This window comes from Diplotaxodon limnothrissa, linkage group LG1 (assembly GCF_057381915.1).
Source record: "Diplotaxodon limnothrissa isolate DT_005_m linkage group LG1, D_limnothrissa_male_GT1.1, whole genome shotgun sequence".
Taxonomy (NCBI): Eukaryota; Metazoa; Chordata; class Actinopteri; order Cichliformes; family Cichlidae; genus Diplotaxodon; species Diplotaxodon limnothrissa.
This window is the reverse complement of record NC_140596.1, coordinates 11,395,593-11,413,150: the sequence shown is the minus strand read 5'-3', so window position 1 is coordinate 11,413,150 and position 17,558 is coordinate 11,395,593. Positions and strand designations below refer to the sequence as shown.

Below are 17,558 nucleotides of genomic sequence, written 5' to 3'. Positions count from 1 at the left end.
GATATGTGATTCCTACATGCTGGCAGAGCAGCAGTTTGTGCTCACAGATGGTGACGGTGTGGAGAGACGGTGGTGTTTCCTCAGAAGAACCAGCAGAGTCACTCGCTGACTGATGCTCGTCTGCACTGCACAGAGGAAATCAACTGACCGAGGTTTGTCCAGTGACGTGTTATGAATGTATATTTGTTTTATGCTTACAGTTATGTTTTTCTTGACAGAGGCTCTGCAGAGGTTAGACAAAGCAGAGAAAACATGTGCTTTACATTTTACTGTGATTTATTGAGATATTTGTTGCCTGATGTTCAGCAGGAATGGAGAAATGGAATCAAAGGGAGATGTTTTTGCTGTTTTTGTAATGATGTAAGTAAATCTTCAATATTATTTATTTGCTTGGTTATATTAGGAGTGTTTCTGAGTGAGGGAGAGAGGAGTCATCATCCAGGTAAAGTGACGTGGATCAGTGGATACACTTGTCTCCCCTTTAAAGGAGACACTCTTAGAGAGAGACGATTAGAGTCATCCTTAAATGTTAGTGCTTTCAAATACACAAACATTTTTAAAGGACAAAAATGAACATCCAACTTTGACTGTAATACAAAATAAATCTTTGCATGTGTGTTTTCAAACTCTCAGATGGGCAGCATATCAGTCTTGGACTGTCTAACCTGCCGGAGCAGCACTGAATGACCACCACACATGAGCATGTTCCTGCAACATTCAGCATCTGATCCTTCATCTGTGTGCTGCTGCTTTTGGTAAGTAGAGTTACCCAACTACAGTAACTCTAAACACATGCCATCCATTTCTAACGGCCTGGTTACTTCCTGTCAGTTACTTTAGAAACCAAGTGGTCACCTGACCTAACACTGTTTCTTCTTCTTCCCCTTAATGTTCAAGTGTCACATGTCAAACAGCTGGAGAGGAAACTACACCAGTGTACTGGGATGTTTCACCAACACGTGCCAGATGCTGTTCCTTCATGGTGACATCACCAGAGACAGCCCCACCCAACTCAGGACCTCGCCATTGATCATGATGATTATAATGATGACAGCGAGCGGAACTAAGACTGTAAAAATCCACGACCAGAATTTTTCTTTCTAATTATTAATGAATACTGAGAGCCTCTTTCTGTGTTTTGTCTGTTTTGTTTTTTTTTTACCTCATTTGTTACTAACAAAGTTCACAAACTCACACAGTTTACATTCTGTATGTTTCCATCTTTACCAGCCACACTCTAACTGCATTTAAGAAAATGATCCTTAGAAATCGTCCTTTTTCTCTTTTGTAATTGATGATAATTCAGTGAATATACTGCGCTGCTTCCTTCTATTGCGTCACACATTGCTTTATGTTTTTCAGTGTCCAGTTATTTTTTACTGCTGTTTGAATTCTCTGTATGTTTGACCCTGTAGACTGTTTGATGGACTGCTTGTCTTCCTGTTTGTAACCGCCGCCTGTTTTTTAATAAAGATTTGGATTTCTGACTTTAACACAGCCTCTGCGTGTCCTCCCTTTGTGTCCTCTTCCTCTGTGAATGTGTTGCATGTGTCACAGATTCCTTTTATTAACAGCTTTCCCACAGTGAGTTGCATCAGCATTCATTCACAGCACATTTCAGAAGGATTCAGATTAATACAGTGATCTTACAGTCAGAATGATCCTGACAGAGTGCCACTGTAAATGATCTTTCATCAGGTCAATTTTAAAGTTCAGTATTTCAAAGCAGGAGTTATGAAGACTCATACTGGCATTAGGACTAATAATATGTACTCACAAAGTCAAAGTTTTTTAATTATGCTAGAATATTGGAAGACAATCAACTTTTAGTGTTTTCTGCATATTAATTATTCTGAAATAGAGACGGTGACCCTAACTGTACAGAAGCACTAAACAACTGACAGACATCATTGGCCCGAGCTGTCATGCACAGTGAGTCTGATCCTTTGCTGTGAGAGTCTGACAAGCATGTTTCTGGTCAGTTTGGAAGAAATAATATCACAATGTTGATCTTTCTTTCCAATATTCCTTCTCTTTTACAACATAAACTGTGATCAAAGGTACTTATGTTCACAGCATGTAATAATACTGACAGTCCAGGGCATTGTGGTCTGTTGAGCTAGGGTTAGGGTTAGCAATTCAGACATATGTAATCAATATTAAACATCTCTGACGTGGGCCACTGTCCGCAGTGTTGGGAAATCCATACCACGCTGGAACGAGTCAAGGTAGGTGAGCATCCACGAGAAGACAGCAGATGCATCCTACTAATACTGACAGGACCAGGAGACTCCAGAAACCCAGCATCTTCTCTTCAGTGCCATCCTCGCCTGTCACCCTCTCTGCCCGCAGCTCTTTGAGTATGGGGTAGATAAGGGCGCAGAGAAACCCTTATTACTAATTTGTATTATAATTCAATTTTCATGAAATATTCATATTCAGTATCGGTCCTTTTATATTATAACCACGTATGCACCCAGGCTCATGGTGGGGCAGGGCTCTGTTCTGGGATGCTTGAGTACAAGGTAACGTACACCCTGACCAGGTATCCAGTCTGTCAGAATTGTTTTCAATATTTGGTTCAAAAACATGAGTGACAACAAAAATCCAACTAGGATTCTTGCATATGATGAATGAAGTCTGTCTTTGACTGTATTGTCCAGCTGATCCATCAAACCCCCAGCAGGTGAACCTTATTCATGACATAACACGGCAACAATGTAAAAAATGAAACAGCAACAGTCTAAATGTAAAGTGCATTCTAAAGTCCTCTTCAATGAATCATATGCAAAGAGTCATTCAGGACTGTAAAACGTGAACTACAGAACCCAGAGTCTTCATCATTAAATCTCTGGTTGCTTCATTTTTCTATCCTATATCAGATACTTTAAGGTTAGGTTAGGTAAACTTGCATTCTCATGGTGAGGCAAAGTGCTTTATGTGTGTGTGTGCGTGTCATGAACGGCTATAAAAGGCCTATAATTAAAGAACAAAGCGGGGTTTGAGTTCGAGTTGCGGCAGACTGTCACTACTTCTAAATGGAACGCAGCCTTCCTGCGGCGGACAGCTAATAACAGGAATCGGACGCGGTCCACCCAAGTCCACAGCAACCACCATAGCAACCGCCTAGCATGACCTTAGAAACATATTCTGTCTTCATAACTATCAAAAACATGAAATGATTTGCAAAGTGTTTAAGTGTTACAGCTGCAGAGAGCTATGGCGGTATCTTTGGAAGCTGTTTACATAGCTAATAATATACGATGTAACCATGGAGACAGTCAGTCACGTGAGGTAGCGGGGCATGTTTACTACAGTGAATAAGGTGATTGCGTGCACAGCGTCCACACGCTGCACAGGGTAAAGACATTACTTCAATATTGTTTTATATTGATATATATTTGCCTTCTGTTGACCATCACCTCAGGTTCACCATTACAGTTTCAGCAGACAGATGCACACTGTCTAAATATGAACACATTCAAAAACTCATGTCTCAGAAATAAGCACAGCTGTTCATGTTTGTCATTAGAGTTTTATTTGTAAGAAAATTATGAGCTTCATATTGTGTATCAAATAAAAGAACATTTCACAACTCTGAGTCAACAGAAACAGGAAACAGAAATGTCTCTAATGTAGACATGTACAGTGTAGTGTAAGCATTAAAAGATCATAAAGGAAACACTAACATTCATGTGAAACTAATTGTAATAAAAAATGAGCAGGTGCTTTATAGATGTAAAAGAAAGAATCTGAAAACAACACTTTTTTGGTCTAAGTGATCAAAGTAGAAAACAGAACTGATGTTCAAGAACAAACCGTAGCTGCACTAATATTACACATCTCCATTGTTGTGGTGAACAGACATGTTGCTTTTAAAACCACATGCAGTGTGTGACCATGACTGTTCACTGAGACCATGAACGCCACTTCGCTGAAGCCTTCGCCTTCTTCTTCTTCTTCTTCTTCTAAATTGGAAGCAGAAGGAGCACGAGCTGCTTTGATCTACTGAAAGGAAAAAGCAGAACATCTGAGCTGAAACCATTAAGACAGGAACAATCATTCAATGCAGTGTCTCAGGTGGCTTAGCCTGTTACAACTGTTGATACAAGCTAAATACGGTTAACACACAGTGTCAGGGAGCTCCAGTGTGGGAACTAGTGGCTTTAGGTTTGTAGTCATTTAACTTTCATCCATTCATTCATTTAATTCAGGAGGAAGAAATGTCAGGTTGATGCAGGCTGGTTACATGCATTTGGTCCCATGCTGTCTTTAACTAAATGACTTGGTTCACTTTATGGCTGGGCTGTATGTGGGGTTATATCATGTTATTTGGGCAGGAGTACCTGTCCCCTGTTAGACTTTCTAACTCTTCTAGCACATCTGTGGCTGACAGCTTTTTGGTGGCTCTTTTTACCCCACACTGGTTGTGAGTGTGTAAATAGCCCCACTAGTTCTTTTGGGTTGCAGTTAACTTGGGAGGAAGGGGTGGGTCTGCCATGACTAGATGTATAACAATTATCTGGGATACATAAATTTCATAATGCATGCATATATCTCTATAAACCTGCCTGAGGGCTGCCATTTTTTTACATTCAGTTATTTCTTTGTTGAATCTAAATAATGAATGTGTTACAGTTAAACTGACACTGATCAGTGTGAATGGCTCATTGGGACACAGAAACCTTTAAATTAAACCCTATCACCTGATATCGATTGTCAAACAATATCAAAGCTGTAAAAGCTGTTTACAGTCAGAATTTATAAAACTATGATTGTAAATTAATTCAAACAAGTGAGCTTTTCTCTTTGTGCTGAATATCAACACTGTGATTTCTTAGACTGCAAGCTTTACTTCAGCACAACCAGTTGTAGAAGCTGCCACTCCAAATGTCTTTTGATAACAAGAAAAAAATACCTTTTCAGTCCACGGCCTGAAGTTCTTCTCCGACATCTTCTGCAATCGGCTTTGTCTGCTGGTTTGAAGACAATAAACCACAAAAAAGATGATTTAGTCACTTTGTCTGCATCATGCAGCTCGAATGTGTCGTGTAACGATGTTGAATAGCCGTCGTTATCCCTCTGCTGTGTCAGCAGGATTGTACTGTACAGCATCTCATTGATATGTGAGGAATGCTAATGTAAACAGACTTACATCATTAAAACATAAAGGACAGGAGATATTTAGATATTTTTATATTTATATTACATTTTATAGCTGACGGATATTACTAAATAGATAGAATTTACTAAATAGCTGGATGAACATGAAAAATATGTCTATAATAACAAATGACCATGAGAGCCAGTAGAATTAATTCAACTGGACACTCGAAAGACGTCCTTAAATGCTCTTTAAGTGGCAGAACAAACGAACAAACACTTAATTGCTTACTTGAGATGAAATCTGCTCAGCTACTTTGAAAACAGCTTCTAACTGGTTCCTCCTGTAACAGGATGACTGCTCAGGGGTAAGGCCATCATGCAATCCAGCAACCTTTATGGTTCTGCTTTGATTCACCAGGAACTATTAGGGAAACCTTCCAGCGCCTCCTGTGAAAGACACAGGCATAAACACACAAACATTTATTAACATGTTCCACAGTCTTCCAGTTTGATTTTCTCATCCTGTGGACAACAACGTACATGGATGCAGGTTTATTGTTAACTTTTGTAAGGTTTATTTAGTGAACATATCCAGCTGCAGCTCCACTGTGATCCTGAGCTGGATAAGCACTTAAGAAAATGTGTCAATAAATGGACATACATCAACTTACTATATTTATCCAAACAGACGGGACCAATAATGCTTCACTGAGTTAGAGACTTTAATGTCTCTTCTATGTAAGAAGATCTCGTGCTGATATACCAGCAAACTTGACAACAAAGGTTTTTCAGACTACATGTAGCTGTCCTCTATGTCAGCTCACACATTTACATTCATGTCACACTTATTTCTGCTTTCCCATTTTATAATTATTACTTACATTTTGATTATAAACCTTGAGTTTGTAAATGATCAGATTACATAATTGGAATACAATGTATCCAATTCAGGGTTGCGGGAGGATGAAGCCTATCCCAGCTGATACAGGACAAAGACAGGCTGCCAGTTTATTGCAGGGCTAACACAATATGTGTAACAGAAAATCCACTTAAATGTTTGATATTTCTTATAATAATCATAATTATGACTATTATTTAAAGGTTTCTTTATAAATACATTTTGATTTTTTATAACCTCTAAAATATAAACCTGAGCTGTTTCAGATTCTGACCTCTGACCTCACTGCAGCTCCCTCTTGGAAGTACGTCTGCTTCTTGTCTTCCCCCAGTGTTGACCGCCTGCCCTTGATATCACGTACTGTACCTGAGGAACAAAACAGGACAAACACTTGCCTTCATTTAAGAAGTACATTCATACAGAGGTAATCTATGGAAACACACTAGTTCAACCTTTGGGAGGAATCAGTTCCTGTGAAACATTTCTGTAAATGAACATCATGTGGAGAATGAATGAAATGAGTTCTTCAGGTGACTCAGCAGTCCCACACTGACAAATGAAATCTAGTTAAACTATTAAGCATATTTGCTCTTCTGAAATCTGTGTTAAACAACAACAAACATAAATTAGTAACAAAAATACAGCTGAGTAGAGACTTTACAAACCACCAGCAGCCATAATGCTAAATTTTAATCTTCAAATGTTTCTGAGCCGTCTTCAACCTGCTTTTAACACATTAAAGTCCCACAGTCAATGCAGCCTGACTCAATCCTAGATGTTCAGCACACAGAGACACAGAGGTGCCGTTTAAAGTTTAGTGTTAACCTGAGTCACTGATCATTTGCAGTATTACAGAGTCTGGCAGTCTTTGCATGATGTCCACGTCACTGTAAGTTTCTAGCTGACTCTCAGGTGTGACAGGTGTGCCAGCAGGAAAGATTAATAATAGCCTGCATCCTGAGGTTTGTCATGCAGGATTAAAGGAGCCAGGCTTTGTTCACACAGCTAGGATTGTATTTTACACTGACCCTGGGTCAGTACAAGTATCATACAGTTTAAACGAAGCACTGAAACTTGCACATATTTATTATAGATGCACTGAAGCTAACCGAGATATTTGCTGTCAATCTGTGGCTGCGATTAAACACTTTACTGAAAACTTTATTAACTAGTAACTTCATCAGTCATGACAGAAGCTAATATTTCTGTGCTAACATCGTTTAAACAGTAACAGCTTTCCTCCAATATAAGCTAACGTTTACGCCGTAACTTTAAGCTAGCACCATAAAGACGGTAAAACACGTAATAATATCTACAAATGCATCTTAAAGCTGTTATATTAGCACTCGGTGTATTACTAACATAACCACATTAACATTACTGACACTCGCTGACTTTTAATAGTCATTCTATAAATGCTGTCCGTTTAAATGGTCTTACCTGTACACACTGCATATCCACCGGATTCCAGCCAGAGTGGATTCTGGAGTCTTCCCACGCTCCTGTTAGTGATCCTCCATCTGGATGGATGAGAACAACCTTCTGAACAATCTAGCAGGAGATGGCCCATATCTATGGGACTGGTTTGTGCTAATAACGCTAATGTATGGACTGATAACAGCCGAAGCGGGTGAATAAAGTCACCCAGTAGCTAGCTGTGCCATTACCCAGCATACATCACTCCCTCCGTAAATGCAATAAACGATACAAAAGTATCGTTCTACCTGTTTTTCAGGTAGTTGTTTACATTATATAATTTATTGTGTTCAGTATACGTCACTACAATGTGATTTGGAAAATGTCTAAATATACCGACAACAGGCACTTCCCGGCAATCTCTTCAATCGGAGGACCCTTCACGTCAATTCCCGACGCGAGAGGGGTACCCTGCGCGTCCATAAGTGCAGCAGAGGGAGCCTGACCATGCGTCACACGTTTGACGAGTTGGGAGTGAGAACGTGTTGCCAGATCACACGCTGCACTGCTGTGCTGCTCCGTCTTTTTCACCGACGTTTACGTGTTTGCGCGCGAGCAGTGTGAGCGCCTGTGGTGACACCTTCACGAGCGATTGATGATCGGGAGCTGGTCGTGAGGTGTTAATCACTTCTCGTTACCCCACGTATACTACACGACGCACGATGAAGGCCAAAATCGGTCCGATCACTCAAAAATCGGCTCAAAATGGGCCAAAAACCGCACAGTGTAAGCCCAGCATTAGAGCAGCAATGTTTGTTCCCCTCAGAGAAAGGGAAGAATGGGAAAAGGAAAACACCTGGCTGGAAAAAGTTAATATGGGCATGTGCAGTGAATATCAGCGCTATGTGGCCAGAAGTGTGATAATATAATTTATTTTGTGTAATAAACGACTGCAAGGATAGATGATTACAACAAATAGATGACTAATACATAAAAGTAATACATAGATGAATAATGATGATGAGTTAAGATGCGTAATCATGGGAACAAGCGGGTTTACAAACAGGAGCAGCTGATTAGCATTAGAAAAGCTGAAATAATACCTCAACTGAAGCCAATTGTACTAAATGCACTAAATGTGCACTGTTACAAGAATATTTTTCTTTCTATTGTTTTCTATTATTTTAAGTTAAGCAGGACAGAGTTCTTTTAAAGAAAGATTTACTTATATTCTCAAAAGTTAAGCATGACAGGCTTCTGTTTAAGAAAGAGACCTGTTTTACTGTGTTAATGTTGTCATTTTGAGCTAAAAATAAATGGCTAAATGATCATTTGTTTCACATGTGTTCATATCACAAAGAATAGAATATGCATGTACTTAAATCAACTTCAAGTCAAATGGTTAAAAAAATAATTTCACACACAAAAAAAGAGCTAGAAAATTCACCACACTGGGAAGGGTGAAGACAACTGGGTCGCCCGGCCCTGGCCACGAGGTGTCCCTTATTTATTTTTCAGGGAGTTGGCAACCCTAGGTACAACTGGTGTGTGGGCTACGCATTCTTATACTATTGTTGATCCATCGGTCAGACACGGAGAAGAGCAGAGTTATAGCATACAAAGAGCCGAAGCAGAACGTTGAAAACAATGAAAAGTATCGATTGCAGCCACCGTCTGCACTTTCAATACTGCAGTTTTTAATCTTTATTGTTTGTTTCGTGCTTCTTCCGTTCCCGGTGAACTCTGTCGTAGCTCCGTTCTCTACATTCAGTGGCTCTGCTTCTCTATTTTGTCAAACAATCAACATTCGGTAGACTCTTACGTCATCCGCTTTCAGCAGTTCGCTGTCAGTATCTTTTTATTAAATAAAAAATAAAATAAAATAAAAAACCTCCCAATTATGCAGTTACACGCCTTCTTTTTTAAAACGTGCAACCTACCTCAAGCTAATAAATTATCTGCACCAATGACAAAACGTGTACCAACTTCAAATATGTTATTATAAATATTATTACAAATTCAAAAATGTCGGTGATGAAACAGAAAGTTGCTTAATAAATCATGAAAGTGCAAGAGCATATATGGATGGCTTGTGATTGCATCACCCTCAAACTTTTCATTGACAAAGTAAAAAAATGTAGTTTGAAATTTTCATAGTCCGTTTCCATTGTGAACATCTTTTTCATGTCAGTAAATTCATTTTTTTTTTCTTCATTTCAGATGAGGGTGATCTATTGCTGCACTGCTTTGCTGCTGCTCATTTCTATTCCCAGAGCCTGTGAAGGAGGTAACATCTTAGTGTTTCCTTCAGAAGGCAGCCACTGGGTAAATATGGATATTCTACTAAAGGCTTTGCACTCTAGAGGACACAGCATAACAATTCTGTGTTCCAGTAAAAGCTGGTACATCAAGGATATTTCCTCTAGTTATAATATTTTAACAGTTCCGGTGGAAAACCCTGTGACTCAGGAGATTATGTCAAAAATGGTGGCTAAGCTCATAGAATCTGAACAAGGTGCTCTTTCCTTGTCAGGTTTTATCCACATGGGTGTAGAGATGTTCAGCAAATGTGTTGACATTCACAGAACTATAGGTGAACTTGTAACAGCAATAGTAGATGACAAACTGTTGATGAGAAACTTAAATGAAAGCAAGTTTGACGTGATACTCGCTGACCCCTGCTGGGGTGGTGGAGTCATTCTGGCCAAATATCTCAACCTTCCTTTGGTTTATAATGTTCGCTGGGTAATAACTGCAGATGCTCATTTTTCCATAGCTCCATCACCATTATCTTACATTCCTGTGACTGGAACTGGGTATACTGACAAGATGACCTTTTCTCAGAGAGTTACAAACATGGTTTTACACATCATAACACAAACACAAAACAACCTGGTGGCTAAACTAGCATACCAGAAAATAACTGACAAATATCTTGGGCCTGGTTATGATTTTAATGAGTTAATGACTGATGCAGACATTTGGCTGATGAGAGTGGACTTTGTGTTTGAGTACCCACGGCCCACAATGCCTAATGTTGTTTATATCGGAGGGTTCCAGTGCAAACCTGCTAAACCTCTGCCTCAGCACTTGGAGGACTTTGTGGAGAGTTCTGGAGACTATGGCTTCATCCTCATGTCTCTGGGGACTTTTGTGACTGAACTTCATGCTGACATAGCAAATGAGATCGCTGCAGCTTTTGCTAAACTGCCACAGAAAGTGATCTGGAAGTATAAAGGTGACAGACCAGCCACTCTGGGCAATAACACTTTACTGGTGGACTGGATGCCACAGAATGACCTTTTAGGACATCCAAAAATAAAACTATTTGTGGCACATGGAGGAACAAATGGAGTCCAAGAAGCTATTTATCATGGAGTCCCAGTTGTGGGAATACCTGTGTTTTTTGATCAGTATGACAACCTGCTACGTCTGAAAGACAGAGGAGGAGTTAAGATACTTACATTAACTACAGTGGACAAAGACAACAACTTCCCGAAGGCCATAGAGGAAGTCCTGAATGATCCCTCGTACAGGGCGAACATGCAGAGACTTTCCAGGCTACACAGAGATAAGCCAGTAAAGCCACTGGATAACGCCCTCTTCTGGATAGAGTTTGTCATGAGGCACAAAGGAGCAGCTCACCTGAAAGCACAGTCCTACAGAATGCCCTGGTATTCCTACCACTCTGTAGATGTAGTTTTGTTCCTGGCTGGAGCTATGCTGCTTGTGCTTTTAACCACTTTCTACCTTATTAGGTGTATATACACTGGGATGTGTAAACGTAAAGTGAAACGTAGGTGATGGAGGATTTCAGTAATGCAGCACTTTGACAAAAACCCCATTGTATTTCTATTGTATTTTATTGAGATTTTATTCAGAATTATATTTTCATAAAATATTTCTGAATGCATATTGTGATTTCATAATAATGAGCACAAATAAAACACTTGAAATGACTTTCCAACCACAAGATTTACTTTTTTGGTAATAAATACTTACTAAATGGAAGCCAGTGCCCTCAGCTTTGCATGTGCCTGCATGGGAGTGGGATCACTGACTGCTGATGCGGATGGTGCATAAAAGTCAACAACACTCTGCTGACTATGTAACTGCAGGCTTCCAAACCTCCTCTGACATTAGTATGAGCACAAAACTGTAAGCTGGAATGGGTTTCATGGCTGAGAAGCTCATGTAAATATAATATGTAAGCAGCCTGGTATTTTTTCCATATAATATATAACACAAAAGGTGGAGCTGAGAAGGAGGTGGAGTGTAAAGTGAATTCCACATATGCCAGCAACTCTAGGCTGAGTAAAGCAGTTTAAATAGTGTGAAGTGTACTCTGCATGAGATCTTGCAATGAGATATTTCCTGGGTCATCAGCTACTATAATGGACTTGATATCAGCTATTTTCATTTTACCCAGTGACAGGTGTGATTCTAGGTTCAAGCTTTTAGGGGGGCTCAGCTCACAATCATAATGTCATACATGCCTTGTAATTGATATTAAGGGAATATGCCGATTGAAAATTGAAAATTCACATTTAAAATTGGATACACATTACAATGTTACCTTCCAAAGCAACCTAATTAGTTGGATGGCCTATTGTAGTTTCTAAGCATAATTCTGAGTGAATAATCAGAGATTCCAATCTATTCCATCAGTTTTAGTGTGGAGCCTTTAGTCATCAAACCCAAGGCAAAGGCTCAGTTGTGAAAGAAGTTAAATCAAAATTTGTGGCAAAGCAGACAAGAATAAAAACATGCACAACACTATTTCAGTCTCTTAATCACACAGTTCACCAACTCATCAAGCACTTCAAGTAGCATTATTCAGCGCAAACACTGGAAAATCACCCTGCCATTCCATAGACACATACACAGAGCAAACTGGTAATAGAGTTGTTTTCATATTAAAATTTTTGAATTCAGAAAACACCCTCTCTTTATTATGCAGATGCATCACAGAGCATCATGTACACCAGTGTTGAGAGTGGAGAACAGATTCTGTCACATCAATATAGTGGCAGCCATCGTGTTCAAGCCATGTTTAGAGTGGTAGTGTGGTGGATTGTTGTATGATATGTATACCTATATAACTATATACACTATATATCTATCTGCACTCAACATACAGTGGCTTGCAAAAGTATTCGGCCCCCTTGAACTTTTCCACATTTTATCACATTACAGCCACAAACATGAATTTTATTGGAATTCATCGTGAAAGACCAATACAAAGTGCGGTACACGTGAGAAGTGGAACGACAATCATACATGATTCCAAACATTTTTTACAAATAAATACCTGAAAAGTGGGGTGTGCGTAATTATTTAGCCCCCTGAGTCAATACTTTGTAGAACCACCTTTTGCTGCAATTACAGCTGCCAGTCTTTTAGGGTATGTCCCTACCAGCTTTGCACATCTAGCGACTGAAATTCTTGCCCATTCTTCTTTGCAAAACAGCTCCAGCTCAGTCAGATTAGATGGACAGCGTTTGTAAACAGCAGTTTTCAGATCTTGCCACAGATTCTCGATTGGATTTAGATCTGGACTTTGACTGGGCCATTCTAACACATGGATATGTTTTGTTTTAAACCATTCCATTGTTGCCCTGGCTTTATGTTTAGGGTCGTTGTCCTGCTGGAAGGTGAACCTCTGCCCCAGTCTCAAGTCTTTTGCAGACTCCTAGAGGTTTTCTTCCAAGATTGCCCTGTATTTGGCTCCATCCATCTTCCCATCAACTCTGACCAGCTTCCCTGTCCCTGCTGAAGAGAAGCACCCCCAGAGCATGATGCTGCCACCACCATATTTGACAGTGGGGATGGTGTGTTCAGAGTGATGTGCAGTGTTAGTTTTCCGCCACACATAGCGTTTTGCATTTTAGCCAAAAAGTTCCATTTTGGTCTCATCTGACCAGAACACCTTCTTCCACATGTTTGCTGTGTCCCCCACATGGCTTGTGGCAAACTGCAAACGGGACTTCTTATGGTTTTCTGTTAATAATGGCTTTCTTCTTGCCACTCTTCCATAAAGGCCAACTTTGTGCAGTGCACAGCTAATAGTTGTCCTATGGACAGATTCCCCCACCTGAGCTGTAGATCTATGCAGCTTGTCCAGAGTCACCATGGCCTCTTGGCTGCATTTCTGATCAGCGCTCTCCTTGTTCGGCCTGTGAGTTTAGGTGGACGGCCTTGTCTTGGTAGGTTTACAGTTGTGCCATACTCCTTCCATTTCTGAATGATCGCTTGAACAGTGCTCTTCGGGATGTTCAGGGCTTGGGAAATCTTTTTGTAACCTAAACCTGCTTTAAATTTCTCAATAACTTTATCTCTGACCTGTCTGGTGTCTAAATCCAATCGAGAATCTGTGGCAAGATCTGAAAACTGCTATTCACAAATGTTGTCCATCTAATCTGACTGAGCTGGAGCTGTTTTGCAAAGAAGAATGGGCAAGAATTTCAGTCGCTAGATGTGCAAAGCTGGTAGGGACATACCCTAAAAGACTGGCTGCTGTAATTGCAGCAAAAGGTGGTTCTACAAAGTATTGACTCAGGGGGCTAAATAATTACGCACACCCCACTTCTCAGTTATTTATTTGTAAAAAATGTTTGGAATCATGTATGATTGTCGTTCCACTTCTCACGTGTACACCAATTTGTATTGGTCTTTCACGTGGAATTACAATAAAATTGATTCATGTTTGTGGCTGTAATGTGACAAAATGTGGAAAAGTTCAAAGGGGCCGAATACTTTTGCAATAATAATAATAATGGATTGGATTTATATAGCGCTTTTCAAGGCACCCAAAGCGCTTTACAATACCACTATTCATTCACTCTCACATTCATACACTGGTGGAGGCAAGCTACAGTTGTAGCCACAGCTGCCCTGGGGCAGACTGACAGAAGCGAGGCTGCCATATCGCGCCATCGGCCCCTCTGGCCAACACCAGTAGGCAAGTAGGGTAAAGTGTCTTGCCCAGGGACACAACGACCAGGACAGAGAGCCCAGGGATCGAACCGGCGACCTTCCGGTTACAGATGCGATTCCCAACCCCCTGAGCCACTGTTTATTCTGTAACTTTCACATAGAGTCTTATCACGAGGTGTTTTGCCCTCACACACACACAATAAATGTTTTTCATGCAGCACATTCAGAAATATGTCTCTTAGAAAATAGTAACATGGTAAGACATAATAAAATCACTGTATGGATTATGTGATCATATACACACACACACTATAAACATACACTGGAGTCTTTATTATTATGTAAAGCATTTAACCCATATATTTGATGTAGTTAGGTCAAGTATTATTCAGATGTATATCATAAAATTATCACAAAAAACTATGCTATTTGCTGTACTAATGTGTGAACGTTAACCATGTTGTGACCTATTGTCAGAAGGCAAAGCAAAGGGTTAATCTAAGGGTGTCCCTTTGGGCAGGGCCCTCAACCAGCGTCCTGGCCGGACTCTGGCCCGTACATGCGCCTGCACCTGCTGTTTTTGGGCGCGTTGGAAAGTTTCTCAGCAGCAGGGAGGTGGGACAATTGGTTTCTTCAAAAAAAGGACATGGGCAAGACCTCGTTGGGGTTGGTCCTAACCTCCATGCGCTTACGGCAAACACCCTAGGGGAGCTTTGCTTTTCCTTCTGTTTTGCTGAGCTTCACTGTTCAATAAAACGGCTGGCATAGAACTTTGTTCCTCTACTGTGATTTTTCTGTTTTTGACTTTAATTGGAATTGAGAAGCTGAAATCCACCTAATTCTTATCTGAGGAATTACTCACACTTACGACCACCACAGTATGAATACTGTAAAATGCTACCAATCATATCAATATTTCCTGTTTAGAATGTTGACTAACATCTTTTAAGTGTGCTACTGAAAAGCACACAAAGCAATCATGAAATACATGGAAAATTATTTTGTGAAAAATACAGGTTTTTTTTTCAGCCAACTTCACTATAGGGCTTTGGAGTTGACGTCACGCCGCAATGCATTATGGGAGCGCAGCGCCATTTTCGGGGTCTACGAATCAACACAAACACACTGTGTTGGAACGACGACTACAAGAAAGATGCTTAAAAGCAGCTCAAAAGAGAATGGACTGTATAGAGACCGATCGCGTCCAGAGGCGAAGCGGCGGTACTTGCAGAAAATAGCCTGCATTGGAAATGTGGACCCGTATGAAATACGGCCGTGGAGTAAAAACCCTGAAGACCAACCGCTACTGACGTAGCCTGACATTCTCGTACCTTATCTGTGGAGTCAGCGCGTACAAGTCGTCATTCAAACAAAGGTAAGTCAGCTCGAGTACTGCGAGTGAAATGCGTTTGATTTCCTTGCAAACATTCAGATTAGTGCAGCATAAATTCATTCATGAGGGGAAATTACAGTGAGAACGTGTGGAGGCTGTTAGGTGGATAACATAGTGAGTTCAGTGCATTGATGTGACATTCTCCTGAAGGATTGTTATTCTTTATGGTTAAAGAAATTGCACTAATTTATTCATATTTATTATAAATAATTCTAATTATACATCTTGCTTCCATGTTTGTATCCTGTGTCACTAAAAATACATTTTATTTTAATTTTATATATTGATCAATGACCTGCAGAATCTCCTTATCATATTAAGTGATTCATAATTGTCACTTTATGCTTTCTCCATCTCTAAAGTGATGACATCCTTGCATTACATCCTTTAGGTTCATTTTCTGCAGGCAGGTTTCTGACAGAGAACAGGCAGATTTACACTATAACCTGCAGCGTTCTATAGATGGACACATAAAGAAATGAAAAATTACATGTATGTGCTAACTTTCTAAACACTTTGTTACATTTGTGATAAAGTAGATTAAACAGATTTACGTCGGCCTTGGCTCATAGTTCTTGTCTTTAAAGGAACTTTGTCTGTGTGTGTTTCAGGTCCTGCACTCTCAAAGACTGAATGAACAGCATTGCAGCCATGGGTCACTGTGAGCATCACAGGGAAGGTTGAAGCAGCCCACTGCAGCTGTAAGGCCGGAGTCGCAGAGACCTGCAGCCATGTCGCTGCTCTTCTGTTTAATGTAGAAGCAACAGTGTTGATCTGTGGCACAAGGACCGTTACAGATGAACCTGCATACTGGGTTTTGCTGGGCAATGTGACCAAGATACAGCCAGAGGTTGGCCATAAGATAGACTTCTACTCTTCAGCTGCCCAAAAAAAGGCTCTCAATCAAAACATAAACAGACCATCTGTAGTGACAGGGAAAAGGAGCCGTCCTCAAAACAGAAAAATCCCACCTGCTACTGTGGAGGAGTTGTCACTGCTATTGGATACTTTGCTGGAACACAGTAAAGCTGTGGGTTGTGGGAATGACCCATAATGTTTTATCTAGGGGTCTAGATGTATGCCTGTAGTGCACTGCCGTGTAAATAATTTGCATTTACTGAATATATACTGACTGAGTCCCACTGTTCAAAAGTTCAATAAAGAAACAAACTAATTTTTGCCTTTTTTTATTAAAACCACCTTATAGAACATCACATCAGTTACAATGATGATGTCATTTATAGTTTACAAATGACAAAATGTTTACACAAAATCATGACAGTGTTTACATGATATCACCCACTACTAACATTACTTTATTTACTGTGTCTTTTGAAAAAATACAGCAATTTTAACAGCACAAGACTAAAGAATATTTAACAGGAGCAGGTTTCATTTTCCCTGGTTTTATTATCACACTGCTCACCAAACGCAGCAAACCTTCACCATCTTATCCAGAAGGGTCACCTCTTCACCCTCACATGGAAGAAGTAATCTGATTGGCATGGTGGTATGTTTGAAGCAGGTCCCTTGTGTAGCGCTGGAACCCAGTCATGATGTGTTTCATCCATTTCATGGGCTGGTTTGCTGCAATAATGCCAAATAATTAGCATCTCTATAGATAGAAGGTAGTTCTGCAAAATCACTCAGTAGGATGTTTGTTCTAATTTGCTATGAGCTCAGAGTGCATCGAAAATAAAACTAATAGGCTATAAAGAGTGATATGAACATATTTAGAACTTACCGGAATGAAAATGTCTGGAGCACCAACAGATATTTGGAGATGGAAGAGATCTGCACGTCAGCTCG

General features: G+C 40.1%; 1 pseudogene; it reads left to right on the top strand.

The window, feature by feature from the left end:
• Positions 1-1,912: 1,912 nt before the first annotated feature.
• Positions 1,913-11,224, top strand: LOC146639432 (UDP-glucuronosyltransferase 2C1 pseudogene; annotated as a pseudogene).
• The last annotated feature ends 6,334 nt before the right edge of the window (positions 11,225-17,558 follow it).